The 8,561-nt window shown below is 33.5% G+C and overlaps 1 protein-coding gene across 2 annotated transcripts in view; it reads right to left on the reverse strand.

Moving 5' to 3' along the window:
• LOC140434136 (protein peste-like) overlaps positions 1 to 6,679 on the reverse strand; it is a 149,735-nt gene extending 143,056 nt beyond the window's left edge. Inside the window, exon 1 of one of the 2 annotated variants that reach the window (XM_072522188.1) lies at positions 6,542 to 6,679. The gene's annotated coding sequence lies outside the window, so the exon portion shown is untranslated. The remainder of the gene's footprint in view (positions 1 to 6,541) is intronic. The other variant, XM_072522183.1, reaches the window with a different exon arrangement.
• Positions 6,680 to 8,561: the final 1,882 nt, after the last annotated feature.

The following is an 8,561-nucleotide window of genomic DNA, read 5'->3' on the forward strand; positions in this document are numbered from 1 at the left end:
ACGTAGAATGTCATGGCTGCGCAACCTGAGAGAATGGTACGGATAAACCAATGAACCAATGAATTTTCGCAGCAGCCGTATCTAAAGTCCATATAGCTATGATGATTGCCAACCTCCGCTGCAGAGATGGCACTTGAAGATCCGTCAAATTGAGTTTGAAATTTAAGTAGAGGATGTTATTTAAGGCCGATCCTACACATTATCCCCCCGATTGATATATAGAGCAATGAGTACTATCGTACCAATTGTTTTAAAAGATGGTAAAGTTGATCCAAATGCAGTTCTAGTAGTAGCAACACCTTATAGAACAAATGATGTGCTTTATTAAAGGCTCAAAGCGTGTCTCGTAGTGGGTGAGCCTCCTGGAGTAGTTTCAATATTTTCAATTTTAATAAATTACTTATTTTTTAACTTAATTGTTTCTGCTTTAATGTTTAGTGTATTTATAAACATTATGACTCAATTTAATATTTTCCATGAATATTATAAATATTGTGTTATATTTATGTGTGAATTTAGTAACAATATCTAACATTTTGTGTTAATTATACGTTGGAATTGTGTTAATTAAACTTATAATATATTATAATTATATTAGGTATAAGGAAAACGCTAGAATTAAATATTTTACTAATTAACAACAATAATTATAATTAAAAAATGTTTCACACCGCGGAATGAGAGAAAAAATGTTGTTGCATTGGTCAATTAAAATTACATGTTAAATAATTCATTCGTATATATTGTCTAATAATTTTCATAATAAATTCTCGTGGTCACTTCTGCCATGATCTTTATTAAATTCGCGTTTGTTACTGGATATTAAACGGAATTCGCGAATAAAATTATGCAACAAATCAATAGCAATTGCTTTGTTAGCTTGTTTCGGAAATGCATCATGGTTGACCGCGACTGCACGGTACATTTATACAGTTTACTTTGCACTGGGTAAACACATTTACATGACAATAGATTATGTCGACGTAGGATGACACACATAGACTCATAGTTAATGTAAAATATTGTTTACAAAATCATAATGGAAGTCACCAGAAGCTGAATCGTTTTAATAGTGTATCTGTTTGTGACAGTTCAGGTGAAATCTTGCTCAGTTTTATTAATTTTAGCATTAAATTCTAACCACTATTATTATTTATCTTAGATAATTTTATATTCCCCCAAAAAGTTTGTGAACGACTCCAACTTATGACAAAGTTTGTAATGCCTTCTTTCGTCCAAACTGTGTTATTTATCTCTGTCGTTTCATTTCCATGTCATACCTCTTTTTAACATAGTTTCTACTTAGGGGAGAGTCCCACAGTACCGGCCGGCATACAGTACCGGCCAGTTGAAAGTTCTACAAACCTATAATACGGTGATGATTATCGGTATTAGTGCTAGACACTCCTATAAGTACAAGCCCAGCGCGGTGTCAACGTGTCGCGACAGGATTCTTGTCAGTGCAAAGATTTGTGTTGGGCATCATAGACGTACACTGCATATTTAAAATTCTGTTGGTGATTTTCAACCTTTAAAGATCCAGTTTAAAACAAATACCTCCTGGTATGTATAGTGTACTTATATAACTATAAAAAAGTATACTTTAAATCAATATTTGTGCGTTTGTTTTTACCTGTAAACAAACTTATTTTTTTTTTGTTTCCTCCAGTACCGGCCACTGCATTGTCCTGCAGTACCGGCCAATAATAAAGTTCGTTTTTAAAAGATTTCTTTTACTTACAGGTACGCAAATATGCCAAGTGATAAATATGAAAATTATTCATGTGAGGCAAAAAAAAGGGCAGCTGGGATCCTGCGAACATGCGAAAAGCCGTAGAAAAGGTACTGAATAATGAGATGAGTGCACGCCAAGCTGCCGAACGCTATCAGATACCACGAACTACATTGAATGATAGAGTAAGTGCTATTAAAAATAATAAAGAGATATCCATTGAGCCAGTTATGGGTCGTTTTCACAATACTTTTTCACCTGAACATAAAGAAACATTGGCGACACATGTTAAAGACTTGGCCAATAGACTAATGCCTTTAAACAGGCAAGAATTTTTACGTCTTGCTTTTCAACTGGCAGAGAAGTTGAAGGTACCTCACCAGTTTAATAAAGAAAAAGAAATGGCAGGGAAAAACTATTGTTATTCTTTTATGAAAAGACATAGTGATTTATCATTGCGAAGTGCTGAATCAACGAGCTTAATGAGAGCAGTAGGATTTAACAGACCTCAGGTTGAGCGTTTCTTTGATGGTTTAGAGACTTTGATACAGAGGTTTAAATTCACTCCTTATAAAATATGTAATTGCGACGAGACTGGTGTCAGCATTGTCCAAAAACATGCCAAAGTTTTAGCTACTAAAAACCAAAAACAAGTAGGAAAACTGACTTCAGCAGAACGTGGAAAGAACGTGACGGTGCTTTTTGCAATGAGCGCTGGAGGTCAATTTGTTCCACCATATTTTATATTTCCACGAGTCCGAATGAATGAAAGACTAATGGTTAACGCCCCAAATAAGAGCGTAGGCGAAGCTCAGCCAAACGGCTGGATGAATGCCGAATTATTTTTAAAATGGATGCATCATTTTGTGCAGTATTCTAATCCTACAGCCGAGAATCCAGTTCTCCTGATTTTAGATGGACATGCGAGTCATAAGGACTTAGATGTTATTGAATCTGCCCGGAAAAATAACATCCATATGCTTAGCACCCCACCACATACGACCCATAAGCTACAGCCACTAGATCGTACGTTCATGAAGCCATTTAAATCTGCTTATAATAATGCATGTGACTTGTGGATGAGATTAAATCCCGGTATTAGAATCAGTGAATACGAGATTGCTGGCTTAGTTGCTTCAGCTTTTAATCGAGTTTCTCGAATGGAAATCGCAGTTAGTGGCTTTCGTTGCACAGGCATACACCCCTTTGATAAAAATGTCTTTAATGATTTGGACGTTATTTGTTCTAACATAACCAACATTACAGAACAACAATCAACGTCAGAATCATTGCCTTCATCTTCTCAACTGCTAGAAGCAACACCTTCAACATCAGAACCATTGCCTTCATCTTCCCAACTGCTAGAACCAACATCTACTACTCCTGCTCCTGATCTCGTAGCCCATATTACAAATTCTGTGCATTCCGACAACCAAACTACTCTTGCTAATGGAGAATCACAAATTGCTTTTTTGCGGCAATTAGAATCTCAAGAAGAAGCTACAATTGACCTATCCACAGACAATTTTAAAGCTGTACTTACAGAACTCTCACCGGTTCCTGATGCTTCTAAAAGAAGAGTAACTGTCCGGAGTCGTAAAGCTGAAAAAAGCGAAATTATAACTGGTTCTCCATACAAAAAAATGCTGGAAGAGAAAAAAGCAGGCAAAACAAGCGTCGAATCACTTAAACGAGGGAAGAATTTACTTGTGAAAAATGACGTTAACAAAAAAAATAAGGTCTCAGGAAAATATGTTCAAAAGGGTAAAAGCTTGTTGTCAGGAAGATATGTTAGTAAGAAAAGTAGGAAAAATAAAGATGAAAACCTACCTCCTCCTAGCAGACCGGTTGAAGAAGAGACAGTTTGTCCTTTGTGCACTGAATCTCATTAAGAGGATTGGATACAGTGTGGAAACTGTAATATTTGGGTTCATGAGGCTTGTGCGAACATATCAGAGCTATCCAAACAATATATTTGTGATTTCTGTATTGTTTAATTGGTAATATATTTACTGGCCGGTACTGGAGGCCAATTTTATAAAGTTTGATTTTTCCTTATCTTTAATTTTCATTAATAAAGTGATTATTTTGAAACATTATGATTGTTTATTACTTTCATTGACAGCATAATAGTCCTTTCATACATGACAGGAAGTATTAAACATGTACCTTTTAGCATTTTGATTTTTTTTTTTGATAAACCTTAAGGTGACGGTACTGTAGGACTCTCCCCTACTCGTTTCTCCAGATTCTTCTAGAACACCATTTATGCTTTTACCTCTAGGGCTAAATTTTTTGCCTTTTTTTAAATCTACTGTTGCTGCTTATTTTTTCAGATGTGTTCTCCATTTTATAACCTTTTTACTGGCAGAACGGAAGTTTACATAAAAAACGGCACTAGGTTTGGGCTTCAGTCTGGTAGAGGTATCTTGCTCGGGGTTCTTTGGGACTCAGGCATAAAGAACTAGGTAGTGTAGTACTGACGATAAAAAGAAGATAAGTCAGAAGAGAAAGAGAAGGGAAGTTAATTAAGCATCATTCCATTTTTAAAGGAACAGGCTTACCTAGGAATAAAAGTCAATGGAAAAATCGTGAACAATATCAGGTATGCCGATGATACAGTACTGATTGCTGGCAGTAAAGAAGAACTACAAATTCTGTTAACCAAAGTAGTGCGAGAAGGAGAACTATACGGCCTTAAGGTGAATGTAAAAAAAAACCAAAACAATGGTAATTTCAAAAAACACACACCAGTTATAAACATACTAGTCAACAACAATCTAGGTGGACAAGTGAAAAAGTATCTAGGCTGTTGGATACATGAAACCTTAGACCAAGAACAAGAGGTTAAATGTAGAATAGAACAGGCAAGAAACACCTTCTTAAAGATGCGACGTTCGTGTTCTTTATATCAACATTTTATTAAAGCAAATTGATTTAAATCGTAATATTTTAAAGTGCAGAATCTACGGTTTATGTTTGTACAATTTTTTAAGGACCACCCTGTATAAGGTGACCCTACTTTGGCGTTAAAGTTTTCTAAAACTATAATTAGTTCACGATTCGGAATAGCGCTAACAGTTTCTTCATACACCATGTACATGCAGTAAGCAAAGGTTATGGTTACAGAATGGGGAACAAAAAAATCCAAATATTAGGATATGCAGACGACGCCGCATTAATCGCCGAGACAGAAGACGAGCTCCAAAGATTAACTCATACCTTCAATACAATAGTCTTCTTCTTATGGTGCCCTATCCCCTATCCAATTAGTGGATGTTGGCGTCAATTCTGGCATACTCCTCTCGGTCTTGTGTGGCTCTAAAGAGTGCATGGGCATCGAGGTTTGTCCAATATCTTATGTTTTTAAGCCATGAGTATTTCTTTCTTCCGATGCCCCGTTTTTCTTCTATCTTCCCTTCCATAATAAGCTTTAAGAACTGGTACTTAAAATTTTGAAATATATGACCCAGATAAGCAGTTTTTCTTCTTTTTATTATTGGCAGCAAATCTCGTTCTCGTTGTGTGATCTGTCCAGGTAATTTTAAGTAGTCTTCTAAATACCCACATTTCAAAGGCATCCAATCGGTTCATCACATTGGCCTTTATGGTCTATGTTTCTACACCATATAGCAGTATGGAGTAAATGTAATATTTTACAAAGCGATATCGAAGCGTTTGAAGAAGAAACAGGCTTTAAAGCCTACATACAAGAAAGAAGAAAAAGAAGAAGAAACATGTACATTAAATAAATATGTATATAAAAAAAGTAAAGCCAAATAGTTCATAAAAAAAATTATATTGAGGTGTAGTGAAGGTAAATGCTCTATACAAATTTGGTTAAACAGGTGAATAGCAAGAACTGCGCAATTTATTATTAAAACACAATGAATAATATTTTGTGAAAAGTAATTATAACTAATTTAGTACCCTCAAGAATAAAGAAAAGGAAAAGAATATTATCATTGCATTTAGGTCAATATTTAATAAAACTTGAAATGAGAACTAACGAATGATTTTTACGAAATCAGAATACTTCAATATTAAGTTACCGAAAGGTTTGATTGTGATTACCTTAGGTATTCTATATAAATTAATCACAATATATATCTTAGGTATATAAATCCTATAAACTTATATTATAAATAGTTCCAAAACAACCCTTCGATCTTCCCTACAAGGGAAGATCGAAGGTAGGAGAGGAGCCGGCCGCAAACAATTATCCTGGTTAAGAAATATTAAAGAATGGACAGGAATACACAATACAGGCGAGCTGTTTCACGCCGCCAAGAACAAAATTCTAGTAATGAGATAGTCGCCTACGCACTTTGGTGTATGGCATGTTAAAAAGAAGAAGAAGTTCCAAAACCCGTTGTTAGATACCTGTATCAACTATTGTCATGAGAAAATTGTTAGTTCTTTTACCTATTAGTAGTTTTTTGAAATGATTTAAGTTAAAAAAACATGGCTTATTAATCATGTTAATTGATCAGATTGTAGTTTTTCTAAACATCCTATTGGTATTTAGTAAAATAAAATTAAGCAGGAGTTGTTGCTTGGATATATCCTTCAATAATTAAATGGGCAATTGAAAAATAAAGAACATTTCTATTGATGATTTTGATATTGAATTGAATCATTTTTGTATATGTGTCATATCCTTGAAAACTTTGGCAACATCGTTTTAACCTATTAATTCACATATGTTTATATTTATGTAAATACCACATTTAAAAACCAGCACTATAATTCAAAAAAATTCGCTCATAACCAAATGATCTTGGCCATTGTCCAACTCTACGTACTTACATAACTTTAATTATTCCATTCATAAGTACACACTAACAATTTTTGTCCAGAATCGGGCCCTCACTTTGGTGTAAAAGTTCACATAGTCCCAAACGATAACAACTCACGTCACTCACTATAGATTTCATGGTGTAGTTCCCTACACTGATCCTAATTTTAGCATCAAATAATCTTGGCTCATGTGTATATTCTCGGGATGTTTTCTTATTGTCATTGGTGTAATAGGATCAATTAAAATTAATAGTGCGGGAAAATTGTGGAGGAAAAAAATTGTCGTCGACCTATGACGTTCTGATTTAAATCAAGTTCTTGATTGTTTTGTTCGTATTATAAACAACTGTTACTCATCTTTGATTGTTAAAGAATATTTTGTTGATTGTTTTATTACCTGGGTTTATTAGATGAAAAAACAAGTTTTTTTAAACTACGCTATAAACTACAAACAAACAAGAGAGATTGTTGAAACGGTGAATATATTTGCTCCAACAAAAGTACCATCTGAATGGAAAACCGCTCACCAAGTGTCCATCTTTAAAAAGGGTAATCGAAAAGATCCTAATTGCTACAGAGGACTAAGTGTCCTACCTAATTTCGAGAGATTGTTTGGAAAGATAATAAATGAATATTGTTCTGAAGCTATTTTCTTGTGGCATTTTAAATTAATTACTATTTAACTGGGAATAAGCCACAATTAAAGGTTAAAATACGTTTATTGACGTTTCAATTTCCACTTCGGAAATCGTTCTCAAAATACAAACATTAGTAAATAAACAAATTTTGTTTTTGATACTTAGTGAAAAATTCTTCTAATAATTTAATTTTATCTGACTCATCTATATTGACAATTCAGACATACATTATACATCTTAAAGTAAACGACTTTAAAATGATATTGCCAATATTGTTGAGTTGCGTTCCTGGGACGACTTTACTTATAAGATAGTTCATTCGATTACATGAAATCAACTTTAACTTGAGAATATCCGTCAGAAAAGATCATAACATGTAATTCGTCTTTAAAAAGACAAATACATGCCATGATGACAGTAAAATTCTCCTGTTAGTGATTCCATAGTAAATTATGAGGGAAAAACCAGGAAAAAAACCTCATAATACTATCCCAACATGGTAAGTATTTGATCTTGCATTTATTTTACCTTCAATAAATACCAAATTCCGATTTTATATGTTTGTTATTTAAAAAAATATAAATGATGTATTCTCTATATGTTACTGACTTACCAATACTGGTATTTTCTTTTTAATAACTTCCTCTTTCAATATGGGTAACCAGATCCTACTACATTCTGCCGAGGAATTCGCGACACAATTGGTCTCATTTAGCATAATTAGAGCCGCTTCTTTGATTTTTCTCTTTTTACCATCCGTTTCTTTTAGGACTATATTTGAATCATTCCATTGAACCCTATGTTCATTATCCCATGCATGTTTACATATTTGAGATCTATCAAATTCTCTATTTTTAATATAGGATTGATGTTCACTTATTCTAACATTTATTGGCCTTGATGTTTCACCTAAATAAAACTGATCGCATTCACAAGGTATTTTATAAATGCAATTCTTTGTCCTTTCTTGTTCATTGTTAGGTTTGGTTTTGGACAAAATAGATCTCAACGTGTTTGTTGTTTTGAATGTTGTTGAAATTTTGAATTTATTTCCTATCCTTTTAAGCTTTTCCGATAATCCTTTTATATATGGTATTGTTATTTTCCTCGTATTATCCCTTGTATATGCTGTAGGATCTCGTTCTAAGTTGTTTTGTTCTATTCGATCTATTGTTGAAAATTCCTTATTTATAAACGATAAAGGATAATCATTTTTAAATAAAACAGATGTTAACAAATGTTTCTCCTCCAAGAACGAATTTTCGTTAGAACAAGTAATTTTGGCTTTTTTTTTTTTCCTGTTTTTTCCCTCATAATTTACTATGGAATCACTAACAGGAGAATTTTACTGTCATCATGGCATGTATTTGTCTTTTTAAAGACGAATTACA

Source organism: Diabrotica undecimpunctata, chromosome 2 (assembly GCF_040954645.1).
Source record: "Diabrotica undecimpunctata isolate CICGRU chromosome 2, icDiaUnde3, whole genome shotgun sequence".
Lineage (NCBI taxonomy): Eukaryota > Metazoa > Arthropoda > Insecta > Coleoptera > Chrysomelidae > Diabrotica > Diabrotica undecimpunctata.